The following is a 14,535-nucleotide window of genomic DNA, read 5'->3' as shown; positions in this document are numbered from 1 at the left end:
AGAAAATGAGGGAGATGGTGGTATAATTTTTTACATAGTGTTGACTGGAAGGCCCTCAACAGTCATATTTATACTCATAAATTTCAGTAAGTATGTTCACGTTCCAAAGACCCTTCGGAAATATTATGGAAACATCAATAGCTTCTGCCTCTCCCATGACTCGTTTTCCTTATTTACAAAACACCACCAAGTGTTGGCAACTCATCTATGATTCATTTCCTGACATTTAATTATTGTTCACTAAATCATTTACCTGAGAAAAGGAAGTAGTGCAAAGGGATTTTAGAAATATTTTGTGATGATATAATTATTTTCTTGGTAATAACACAAAGTCCCTCAGTAAATTTTAAAAAATGGAAAAAAAAACTTGACAATGGGAATAGTGAAAATGTTGAAAACAAAAATAATTGCAGCTACGACTTATTGATTACCTATTAAAGGCAAGCTCTGTTTGGGACATATATGGAAAAGTAACCTTGCCCAAAAAAAATCATTATGCACATTTCACAGTTGAGAAAACTGAAGTTCAGAACAGTTTTAGGGTTAGTCCAAGTTGACACAGTATGTGGTGGAATTTTTTTCTTCCTGCTTGATACCAAATATGTGACTCTGTTCTAATGCCATCAAACATTCCCCGACACCAACAATTTGATTCTATTCTGATACTAACTGTTCAGAGTTATTCCAGGTCCCACATATTAGGGATTTACTCCCACAATTCTTTCCTTTCCTTACTTTGGATACCAGTTGCAAATTGGGTGCCCAGGTTACCCTTATTACTGCCCAGCTGACTACAAATTGAGTTACACACTCCCCACCCACGCCCCCCGGGTTCAATAATTTGCTAGAAAAATTCTTGCAATTTTTACTATTACCATTTTTTAAAGTAAAGGATACAACTCAGAAACTACCAAATGGAAGACACACAGAGCAAGGGATGAGGGATGGGACTAGAGTATTCCATCTACCCAGCACTTCTATGTGTTCACCAACTCCAAAGTTCTCTGAACCCAGTTGTTTTGTGTATTTTTAAAATGGATGTTTCTTTGTAGAGCCAAAATTGATTAAATCATTGACCAAGGATGCCTGAGCTCAATCTCCAGTCCCTCTGCTCTCCACAGGAGTACCAGGATTGAGCTAAAAATGTCCAACTTTCTAATCAAGGCTTGGTCTTGCTGGCAATCAGTCCCCACTTGAAGATATTCTAGTATCTAAGAGCCCACCAAGAATCACTTGTATGAATAACAAAGATGCTCCTAACATTGCTGTTTATCAGGAAATTCTAAAGGTTTTAGGAACTCTGTCAGAAATCAAGGACAAAGAACAAATATACCATTTTTCCATTATACTACAGAAGTGGAGATGGGACCCAGAGCCAAATATATCTTCTATACTTTTTTTCCTTCACAAATACACTTTTGGAGGACAGGGACATCTTTCACACAAAAGTATTGTTTTATGCTTAAATAAAAAAGTGATTTGTGAACTATTTGGAAGGAGCTCATTAATCACCTTAAGTCAGTAGCAATTTGTCCCCAAACCTAGTTCCTTCAAAATGCAATTATTATCTTATATTTGCTGCAGGTCAAGAGTCCAACAGAGTTTAGCTGGGTCCTTTGTTCAGGCCCTTCAACAGACTATGACCAAGAAATCATCTCACAGATCCACTTGACCAGGATTCTTTTCCACGTCACATGGTTATTGCAGTTTGACTATGGCTTCGGTTTCCACTGGCTGTTGCCTGGCTGGCACTCCCAATTCCTCAATGTACTACTCTGTCATAGGACAGCTTACAACATGGCAGTTTCCTCACCAGAACGAGCAAGTGAGAGCAGCCTGCAAGAATGCATAAAGAAACAGAAGTCATCATATTTTATCATGTAATCTCAAAAGTGACATTTCCATAACTTTCAGCATATTTTGTTAGAAGAAAGTATGTTGGTCCAGACAAATATTGCTACCAGGAAGCAGAGATCATGGGGGGGGCGTCTTAACAGTCTGCCTACCACATTATCCAACTCATGTCTAAAAATTCTGCAGGGCTTGTGCCATTTTCAAATGTAGAGACAAAGGGGCACTGTGAGACTATGTTGGAAAGGTAAACACCAGTAGTCAAAACTCAGGGTGCAACATGCATTTTTTTTTGCATCCACACACACTGCCTATGTATAGTTGATATTTGGACAAAGGGCCCAGTAATGTCGACCTGACTAATATGATTCAAAATCTTTACTGTTTGGAGGTTCTGCAAAAGAGCACACAGCTACTGCTACACCCTTGACTAAAGAGCAGTCCTCCTCTGTCTGAGAAAGTCATCATCTTCCGTGGAGTGAGTGGGTTCAGGAGGGAGGTACATTGAATGATGAAGGAGGAAGGGGTACATTTATCTAGCCATGCATATCTGCCAAATCAACACTGGTGATCAGCAGAGTGACAGTTGTCACAGACAGATCAATCTTACACGATTTGTGTATGTGAGGTAATACATGGTAATTAGATTGATTTAGCCAGTACACTATGTATACACATTTCAAAGCATCATGTAGAACACAACACGATGTATACACCACACAAACACACATATAAAATCCAATATGAAAACGAATCTTACTTTTATTTTATCAGCTGAATTCAAACAAATCCAAACCTTATGTAAATCTTCCCCATAACTTAAAAATTGCAGTTTTGGTCAATTTTTTTTTAAGATTGTACTTTTTATATCCTACTTGATGTGTGCCCAACCTGTACTGAGATTTGAGGTATGAATAGGAAATCCATCTCAAGCTATTGTCATTTCGATAGTCTTTTCCGAGCCAACTAAGTTCTCTCTTGTACTACCTAAAGTCAGGAACATTGCCCAGTATTTGATGGCTAGCTTCCCACTTCTCCAAGGTTAGAAAAGAAAAATGTCAAAGCTTTCCATTCTATCCGCATTATCTAATGTCTTTCAGTTGATGTAATTACACCCTTGTCTGCCTGACTTTGAACTTAGCCTCCCATCATTCCCATCTTGGGTCTGTGGAATAAAAACCTGATACAGATGCCACTTCAGTGTGTTTGAGAGACAATTCTACACACCTCTAAGCCTATTCTAGTTCTCTTTTGGGGATGCAGTAGAGTAATTACTTCTCGTAATCTATCAAGGGATAAAGAGAAGGGAAATGAGGGGAAGGGGAAGTACTGGAGAGTGAAATGGAGCCAATTATGTGCTGTGCATATACAGACATCTCACAATGCAACCCACTATTATGTATGATAACAATATACTAAAAAAAACATTGAAAAGGGAAATGATAGAAGAAAAACACCCTGAGGGGTTTGAAAAATCAATTATCATATATTTCTTGAAAATATCTTATGATTTTTTCTGAAACCACTGTCCATAAACAAATTCACAAGGCAATTTAAAGAGAGAAATTCCTAAGTGGTCATTCATTCATTGATTCATTCTTCATATTTATCAGATCCTAACAGCAGACTATCCATCCCCTGGGCATTGGAGTTGAGGTACTGAGTGGGATCAATCTCTGAAGACTTGGAGCTTCATGCCAATGAGTGAGGATTTGAGTGACATAATAACAATAACAAATAGAAAATTGCTTTTGACTATGTTTTAATCACCTGGCCAAATATTTGAGTCTATACTTCCAAATACATTTGTGTGTGTGTGTGTGTGTGTGTGCGCGTGTGCGCGCGCACGCGAGCGCACACACACACACACACACATACATGCAGATATGGCAATGCAAAACAGTATCTTTTCTCATCTTCATTTAAAACTGGTTAGTCAATACTCTTTTAACCCACAATATGAAGATAATAAAATAAACCTGATTTAAGTTGAGTGACTTATCATAATTATACAATAAATTAAAGAAACAGCTTAAGATACTTTTGGAATCTTTTTCTCAATACTGTGAAAAAAAGTGTAACAAAAATTAAAGTTATTTTAAAAATAAAAGAAAGAAGAAAAGATCAAAAAAGGCAGACAATGAAGATAAAAACAGGAAGAATTACATCCTCCCCTCCAAATTACAATGATCTCACCCACTATTGTTTTTGTAATCATGGCAAATTTTTTTTACCCAGAGAAAATTTGCTTGTGAAATTTATCTCCAATATATACAAGGTCAACCATTTTAACAAGTGTAGAACACATCTATGTGGGAAGATGAGTGTGGCAGCATACATCCAGACACCCTCCTTCCTCAGCATCCTTGGCTAACTGCCTATATTTTCTAAGACCACACAGGTATGGATCTAATGGTATAAGAAGGAAAACACAAGTGTCCTGTGTAAATTGAGCAGAAACATATTTCCCTTGAAGAAGGTCTCCTTCTAGGTTATCCCAGTGAGAGATGTTGCCATCTTCCAAGCCCGTGACAAGCTAATTGCTTTTGAAGTCAGAAGAGATTGTTTGAACCATAGCTGAACTCATTTTTGGAGAATTCATGTGAGGGGCTATCTTCTTTGAAGAACTCATTCACTTAAACATTTCTCTTCTTGGTCACTGGTTGGCCAGAAGATCTAAATATGGTCACAATGCAAAATTCTAGGTAATATTGCCAGTATCTGCACCCTGTGACAACACAAAGCAAGAGAGAAATCCAGGAGCATTTCAAAATCACTCTATGAATGTTTAAAGGAAATGAGGAGCAAAGATGGTAGATCAATTGCCATGGGTGAGCAAGATGTTCTGAGCAATGTGTTACTTTATCCAAGCAAAACATGAAAAAAAAAAAAAAAACAAAACAAACTGGCTTTTGTATCGGTGTTTCTAGAAGCAGCTAGGCTTCACAGCCAAGAAAGTAGGCTGGAGTCACAGAAATAATGCTATGTGGTATCTCACAGAATAACAATGTTTTAGAACTAGAAAAGCTCTTGGTGATCCATAGAGTCTAACCATCTAATTTTTAAAGGTAATGGAACTCTTTCTTGACTCTTTAAACATTCAACAAATATTAATTGAGCACCTTGTCTGTTAGAGACATTATTTTAACTACTTAAGATACATCCATCAGAAAGAGTAGGTATAGATACCTTCCAACATGAAATTTATACTCTAGAAAGTGTATGTGGGTAATAAGAGAAAATAAAATTTATAAAATAAAAACAAAATTGTGTAGGATAGGAGGGACAGGATCATACTGGAGCAGGTGATAGATTGAGTTTTAAGCTAAGTGGTCAAAGCAGTCCTCATTGAAACAATAAAATGATAACAAATCAAAATTTTAGCAAAGACTTAAAGAAGTGAGAATAGTCCTTTGATATGTAGGAGTAAAGCTTTCTAGGCAGTAGAAAGACTTTAGGCAGGATTCAGTCCACCTTGCTCAAAGAATAATATAGAAGAGCTAAATGCTGGAGATGAGGGAAGAGAGAGAAAAAGTCAATGTGGCAAGGTTCTCATCACCTGCAGCAGAGATCACTGGGAATTTTATTTTTTATTCTGAGTAAGATGAAAAACTTCTGAAGAGTTTTGAGCAAATGAATGACATAATTTTTTTTCTTTCATACATGACAGTAGTGGAATTCATTACATTCATAATTATCCATTCACAGCACAATTTTTCATAACTCTGTATATAAAGTGTGTTCACGCCAAATTATGCCATTATACATGAGCTCTCTCATTGATTTTTTTTTGCATTACAATTCTTAATGCGCCTTATACCACCATTTATCATATCTGTTTGTATATAAGATATGTTGACCCCAAATTCACACCTTCATACATGTATTTTGTATAGTGATGACCATCTCCTTCCACCATCCTTGCTATTCCCCTTCTCCCTCTCTTTCCCTCCCACCCCTATTCCCTATCTATTAGGTTTTAAAAGTATTCATTTGGCTGCTATTAAAAGAATAGATTATAGGCATAAAAGGTAAACCAGGGAAAAAGTGCATTCGCATAATCCACCGGAGATACTCTGGTGGGAGCCTCCAAGGAGATGCTTGGACATGGTATGAAGCTGGATGTATCTTGAAGACATGCACAACATGATTTCCTCAAAAATTGGGTGTGGGTTTTGAGAAAAAGAAACAAATGAAGACACCTTCTCAGGCTTTATTTATGAGCAGTTGGGTGTATAGAATTGGCATTAGCTAATATTCAGAAAGAACAGAATTGGATTTCAAGTTTGGATTTGATTAACTATTGGACATCTGTGTGAAGATTTCACATAGACAGATTGTTCTGAAGAGATCTTGTGAAAACTCATAAGATACAAATGAGATTCAAGTGGGAGAGGTGGTGGTGAAGTGTGCTTTCCATGTACCATCACCGTCTTCCTGTCCTAGCGCTCTAGAGACAGTCCTGCTCCATCCAAGGAAACTTCATAACAGATCAGGAAAACAAGCAATCAAAGGCACCCTTCTCGTTTATAAATGTAGAAACGTGGGTTCTCCATAGTTAACCAAAGGAAATTACAAACAACTGCATCTTCAACTAGTAAGAGAATCAGGGCTTAAATTGGCCTCTCACCTCCCAATGCAATGCTCTTTTAATAACCGTCCACAGTCTCATGCTGTGTTCTTTGAGAACTTTCTTGTTCCCAGACTTTGGCTTTCATGGATCAGTGAAATTTTTAAAAAGACCTTTTAAGTTCCAAAAGAGTATTTCTAAGGTTTAACTAGCAAAAATCTTTTTATAAAAAGGAAAGAAACTTAAATTGAAACTAACAATTACAAGAAGTAAAAACTAAAGAACTAAGAGACAATCAAATATATAGTATGCAACTACCACCACCATCATTTTTTCTAAAACAGGGAAATTCATAGGAAGGATTCAGAAATAATTTAATTTCACAATGCAGGATAGTCCTTTTGAAGAGAGGACAGTGACAACTTTGGTACTGGTTTTCAGGCATACATATGTGGACCTGCTTGCTTACATGTATGTCCCTTATGTTTCTGCAAGATCATCAAAATTTAATCACAGAAAATTTTACCTGCAAGGTTTTGTAAGCCACAGAGTTCCACGGAGGAACATGAAAAATAGTGTGGTAACAAGAGAGCTTTCTTTATTCCTGGATGTTTTTCCTGTCATCTGTTGTATCCACTTCCTTCTGGTAAATCCAACTTATTTTCCTGTAGAAGAGGGAGCAGCTGTGTCTGTTAGCAGACAAACTAGCTGCTGAGGAGAAAACACTTCTCCTGGAGGAGAGAAAGAGTGATGCTCTGTTCCCCTGTGAACTCAACAGGGCACACTGCCGTCACTCTCTAGATTTAAAAGGCCTCCCAGTCTTTGATACTCAATAGTCATGATGTCTCTCATCCTGGAGATCAGTTTAGTTCAGTTGAACTCAGAAGAATTCAAACCCCACTTGTTGCAGGCCAACTACATGCCAGACACTAGGTAAGTCACCAGGGGTTCAATCACTCAGGCCTTCTGGAAGCATCTTCTATGACAGTAAATCATGCAGTGCAAGAGCAGCTGGAGAAGGATAGATGGTGTGTTTTGAGAGCATAAGAAGAAAAGAGCTCTTGTTGGCATGGAGCAGCAGGAAGCATAGTAAAGAGAGAAAGGTAAAGTTGAGTTGGAGTTTGAAAGATAAGTGGGAGTTTACTAGATGGAAACTTCTGTCAGGATAAAGAAAAAGCAGGCAAGATGAAGAGGAATGATACGGCACACATGGAAGAAACGAATAATATGGACTGTTGGGAAGTGACTGTAAAGGTCCTGCCAAAGAATCTGAACCTCAATGTTGTGAATTTTTTAAGCAGGAGAGTGATCTGTTTAGAAAATTTGCTATGGTGGCAAAAGGCATGTCGGATTTGGGTGGAGACAGACTAAGGATCCAAAGAATAGCTAGAATACCATTAAAATAATTTGGGCAAGATGTATTATGGCTCTAAGCTATGCACTATGGATAGAAAGGAAGGTAAGATTCAAGATATGATCTTCTCACCAACTCAAAGTAGCTGTAAAGGCCCAATAATCCTGTCCCTCTGGCACAACCGCCATTCATTTGAAAATAGCAGTATTAATTTTGGTAAAGTGAAGCACCTAGTAAAATGTAAAATATGAGTAAACACCTCGGGCTGCATTCTAGAATCACTGGAATGGGTAGTAAAAGCCATTCTCAGCCAGCCACTAAGTCAGACTCCATAGAAATTCTTAACAGCAATAATAAAAATAATATAGCCCTCTAGAAAGTTAGAAATGTATTTGAACACAGATTTTTATTAGCATCACAAACTTTTCATCAGACTTCCTGCATTTGATTTGTCAGAGCAGTGATGTGATATGTCAATAAGCAGAGAGGATCATTAAGATGGGGAAGTAAGTCCAGGGCTTTGAGCATTGCCCTGAGGTTTACTGATGAGATCTTCCTATTTATCCAGAACACACTGACTTTTGTCTTCAAATCTATTTTAACTCACTCATTTTTCTTTAGAACTTTAGAGCTGGAAATGCCAGAAATGCAACCTAAAGCTTAGATCTACTTCCACTCCCTCATTTTATCTATGAGCATGAGATCATGTACTAAGGTCACATGTCAGATCAAGGGCTGACTTATGAACAGTGGTAGTTCTCTGGACTCCAAATCTAGAGCCTTCTCTTGCCCCACTGCTGTTTTCAAGGAATTTCTCCACAAAATTTCCTCCCTTTGAAGACTGCAACCATCATGGCATGCACCACTTAATAATTTATTTTCTGATGTGCTAAATTCTGTTTTCTATTTCCTCATTCTTCATCCAGTACTGTCTCCTGCAATTTCTTGCTCTAATTTAATGAAGCTCCTTTGTTTAGCATTGTTCTTCCTTAGCTTTTTTTTTTCTTTCCTTTAGTGTTTATTTTGATTTTTGGTGTTAAGGGGATCTGCTTTTTTTTTTTTTTCCTAGCTCAGGAGTGCTTTCATTGTATAGCGTTTACTGCTTTGCAAGCACAAGATCACAGGAAGCTCTCTGTATTCCACTAATTTAACCACTCAGTCCCCATGGGGCAGTCATTCTCTAGCACTGTTGTCACCCAAGGGTTTTATGTCATGCCAACCATTCCTTGTTCTCCTCTTCAGCAGATTTTTTTTTAAATAATCAGAGGTTTCTGTTCCACTAAGAAGACCCAGACAATTCAACATTTTCTTCCCTCCAAATTTGTAAATAGGTCTCATGCACATATTTAGCAAGTAATTTAATGACCTATATGTTAGGCAAAATATAGATGGCTGGCCTAAATAGATGTGGAGTTTATGGACTTGTATGTAAGGTAAGAACTGAACAATAATGACAAACAGATATACAATTATAAACTGAAAAAAACTAGCAAAATAAAATCAACATGCAGAATAAAATAATTAATTTACTTGTTATATGAGATGTGGGACAAAGGAGAGACCGAGAGGAAGATTTGTGAGAAAGTGATATTCCAGCAAGATCAAAGGAAGAAGGACCCAGGGAAGAATGGGAAAGTGTAGAGGAACATTGCAGGCCAAGGGAACCCTCTGTGTGAGTATCCTGACCAGCACACAATCTGCTTAATTTCAGGCTGGTGTGGTTAAAACCCTGTGCAAAAGGAAAAATAGAGCAAGACTGGAGAAGTAGGAGTTAGATCTTACAGGGCCTTGGATAGTATACTGAGGTCTTGAGATTTTATTCCAAATGCAATTTAAAATCTACTAAGGCTTTTATCAGGAGGAGTACTAGATCTGTTTTTCATTTGAGGAAATTATTTCTAAATTATTCTTGGAGAATAGACAAAGGAATGAGAATTAGTTGGAATATTGGGGAGACTAGTTAGGAAGTCATTCTCTGAGTTCTTTCCAGAGATAACAGTGGCTTTTCTGAAAGAGATGGAGTCTCAGGACGTCCTTATTGCAAAGTGCTGGAGGACATACAGTCCATACTGTTTATAGGAATGGTGACCCCTGGAGATTTGCAATAAGAAGACAATTTTTAAATCTTCTCTCCCTTTCTTTCTCTCTTCCTCCTCTTTCTTCTCCATCTTCCTCCTCCTCTTTTTCTTCTTTCTCTCAAAACTCTAAACTGATTCCTTTTGGACTTTGAGTATACTTTAATTATACAAACTGAAACAACAGCACATGATGGTTAATTAATTCTCTAGATATAAAACTGCTTTCAAAATTGTATGCTGGTGGCAACAGCCTCTGTCATAAGTGTTTATTCAATGTTTCATGTTACTCCAGTACTTCTTGCATCCACAATTTGAATTTTAAACTTCTTATTTTAATTTACCATTAGAAATGCATGCCTTTCTGTACACACAAAATAACAACAAACAGTGAAATACGTAAATCAAAACAAAATAGACAAATTCACAAAATAATTTTGGAGGTTTGTCAGCCAGAATATAAGATGTCATGCTAAGTTACTTTAGAACTACCTATAGGGTAAATTATAAATGAGAAAGTTTAGGGATCATGTAGTATCACATTCAATTTTTAAAGTCAAGGAAACTAGAATTTAGAGGAAAAGGGAAGTAATGTGGCAAAATCTAGGACAAATATAGGTGTCCTGATTCCTGTGTTAAGCTTTATTTAGCTATAATTCATTCAGCTTTTTATTGCTTTCTTTCCTTTGCTTCCTTTGAAATCTTTATCTTTTCCACAAACCGTCACCATATTTTAACCATTGTGATTTTCACTGCAAAAATCTAATAAGATAAGCAAGGCAATCTCCAACTAGTTGGCTAATGTTCCAGACTAATAGCTTTTCCCATTATCAATTGAATTGGAACAATATTTTTTTTCCACTCTAAGCCTAGAGATGTGTTTGTACAGCCATATTTGACAATAAAGAAGCTTCATTCAGCATATTAAAATTAGCTTATAAATTTTCTCTCATCTACTATTATTTATGCAAAAGGAAAAAAATCCCTAGTTTCTTGTTTATTCCTCTTGTTGTAGGGGGTGATAGAAATATCGTTCTTGTAGTCAATGAGAATTCAATCACACCAATTTAAAGTCTCATATTAAGAACTTAATGGACTGTTTTCTCTCTCATTCAGGAAACTCAGTTCATTTCCCACATGATAATTTAATGGGCTTTGTTGATATCTGACAAGTGGACTTTGTTTTAACCCTCAAACTTTACCCTCTTATCATACATACTCGATCTATACTTTTTATTTAAATTATAGAAATGCTTCAAGGCAAATATTTCCTTTATTTTTAGGACATTTTGTAAGTTTTCTTTTTATTAGTGATGTATCAAAAATATAAGCTACAAAGATTTCTGAACTGGGGTCCTCGTTGCTTAGAAACAGGGTCTGAATTGCCAATAGTGTCAATCAGGACTGTGTGCACACTGCTGTATGTAGTATGTGTCAGCCAACAGCTACAGGTAGAGGTTACAATGCTCACATGTTGTCTCAGAATATATGCTGGAAAGAAGCTAAAAACCTTGCCAGGTGCTCAGTCTCAGCAGTGTTGTGAGTCCATTGTGACAACCAAAGAGTAGAAAACATCCACAGAGGTAATTTTTGCTTCACTATTTCAGGCAGCCTAGGCTGCAATTGAGCTTCTAGGCTCTAACTCTCCTGCAAACCAATTCTAACTATATACTCATTCCCCTGTTGGCTCAAATTTTGATTAAAAAGCATCCAGTACATTCCTTCTATAAGTTCAGAGTTCTTTTCCTGAGATAATACATGCAATTTCCAGGCACTCAAAATAGCCATCAAGAATTTGAGAAGTTTTAATTGGGACTTAGGACTGTAGGTGCCAGGATCTTACACAAACATAATGGTATTGATCACCAATAGCCCACATTCCTCACATTCCATCTAGGTTCTCAGTTGGTGTCTGCAGCCATATAAAAGAGGGATTCCAAACAAAAGACCTATTGATTGGCAACCACAGAGCCTCCCAGTAGATTCTCATTCCATCTGATTTGATCAACACTGCCAGTTCCCTGTAATAATGATGGAGGACAGAAGCCAGAGTTTTTGGAGTATTTTGGAGTAAAAATACATCTAGGTATTTATGTGGGGCTAGTATGTTGCAGGTTTTTGAGTTGAAGGGGACACTTGATTTCTTAGTTCTGTAGATATACTTATTGTCTATATTTTTTTTTATTAAAAGTTGTAGTTGAGGAATCAATTTACTCATTACTTATTCTTAGAGATCTTTTAAGCTCACAACACTTGTACTCCTCCAGAATTAGCATAACCGTGACTGAATTACAGCCTGGGAATACGGATTCAAGTGGTATGTGCTCTTACATCTCCTAGTTCTTTTTGTCTTGGATTTTACATTTTCTTATCTTCAGAATCTGCACATGTGGTATTTTGTCCATATTTCTTAAAGAAATATAGAAAATTAAAATGATGATATAGAAAATGAAAATGATGATACCCGTTTCCTCTATTCTTTTAAGAAATCTAAAGTACTCAAATTTAGAAACTGAAATATTAAAACTTAAAAGGTAGAGTGTGAATAGGAGGTTAAAATTGCCAGCTTTATTCTTCCACAGCTAAGTTTTAAGAAAGATATCATGAAACTGGGTGTTACTCCTTGGAATAAATAAGGTTCTTTTATCTAATTTAATGTAGATTATTTACAATTTGCTCAAGTTTTAAATGATCCTTAATGTCTCCTAAAACCAGTGAGACTTCTCTTCCCAAGGGAAAAATCTTTACTTAATATCACAGTTAATTTCTGTGTTTCTGAGATTGGTATCAATCTCAGGAAGGCAGAATGTGATTTCCGTCCTGGGCTTATCATGAAAGATTGAGTGAATAAACAGCTGAACCAGATCTAGAAATCACAGGTTTGGGTAAGCTGTAGGGTTTTAGGAGTTGCTTATCTCTTCCCATTTGTTTGCTTGTGAGAAATTTATTTCTGTTACTAATTTGGCAGGTGCACTGCATGAGTGCCCAAGGAATCAGGAAAAAATCATACCTACAATAATGATTTACGCTTCTCATCTATAAGTGCTATTTACTTTCCATGAGTTATAGATCCCTGAGACCATGTCTACACAGCAACTCAGTATTCCAGTGGAAGTTCAGAAAATTAAATAATAGAATGGATCACAGATGCCCACACTGCTCACATCCAGTCTCAATGTTTTCACTGAAACCCAGATGATTTTCACACCAACCACTTAGTTCTACTGTTTTCCATCCTATGCTATTTGAAGCCGTTAAAAAAGTGAAAGATTGCTTTTCAATCAATTGAGATTTCCTCTTGACCATGCTGTTGATGAGTTTATGACAATTCATTCAGAGTCCCACTCAGGCTATCAATGAATACAGATGTAAACCGACATTCTATTAGTTCTACCATGTGCCCACTTTTGTGCTAGGTGAGGTTTATTATCTCATGCTATCTTCACAGAAATCTTGAGATACAACTGTATTATTTGCATTGTAATGATGGAAAAGCTGATGGTGAGGAAAAGTGTTATCTGCTTGAGGACTGTGAATTTGAAGTTAGATTCTCTCAGTGGGGAAACACAGTTTTTGTTATTATTGTTTCCTTGTTTTTTACGATTTGCAGTTTCTGAAAGAAACACAGACCGAGTTAAAGAGTAAACCAGTCATACATGAGTGTTTCATTTAAATGGCACCTGTTGGACTCATTATCCCCAGTGGCAATGATGTATGAAATCAGAGCTCTATTATCTTTAAGTGTCCAGTGAGAATGATTTTTCCTGTCTAGAATTCGTCAGTGGGGGCAGGATGGTGCTTGAGATTTTTTAATTCCTTTATTCCCTCCCTTTTTTCCTTCCTTCCTTTCCTTTGGGGCATCAAAAAATATGATCATTGCCAAGACTCAAACTCTGATTTAGATTAGGTGTTTCTAGTATGTGAATAACAGATGGCAATGTCTGGCCGATTTAACTGAGTATTTCCAAGATGCTCTCAACTCAGAATATTACCATAATAAAGTATGCAAATACAAAGACAAATCACATTAATGGGCCCGTGCATGCACTCAAGTTCAGAATGAAAGGGCAGTAGTATTTTCTATGTAACTCTATGAAAATTAAATGCCTAATTACCCATAGGTCAGAATTAGGGAAATATTATTGAAATAAACAACGATTTGTTATCATTGTTTAAATTTTTATTAACTATGTAATAGGGTTTAGAGAGCAAAAAAAGTCAATCTTGCTGTGTAATTACCAAATAATAACTGCAGACTAAATGTGAGAAAAAGCTCTTGAAACTCTCAGAGGGATTCACACTTGTACTGGGGAAATGACCTCATTATTTGTGCTATGATTTGCTTTCCTTTTAAAAAGTAGAGTAATGTTCTTTAATTTTTCTACCAATGATATTGTTGAAAGTACTAAGAAAATAATTTGGAAGCATAAACCTTTCAGCTGAGTTTGTTAAAATGGTTTAACCACAGTAGTATGACACCACATATCTCTGCTGTTTTGTATTTATCTTTTGATACATATTCTAGAAGATGCCATTTTTGATCCAGGAAGCATCTACTCTTTGATTAATGCAGAAATAGGAATCATTGCATTAACTCCATCTATTTATTTATTGTTGATAATCTGAGTTTTTCATTTATTGGAAAGTGATATCCCAGTCACAGGAGAAACTTCACACAAATGGTT

Source organism: Urocitellus parryii, chromosome 14, assembly GCF_045843805.1.
Source record: "Urocitellus parryii isolate mUroPar1 chromosome 14, mUroPar1.hap1, whole genome shotgun sequence".
NCBI lineage: Eukaryota > Metazoa > Chordata > Mammalia > Rodentia > Sciuridae > Urocitellus > Urocitellus parryii.
Note: the sequence above shows the minus strand (reverse complement) of the source record.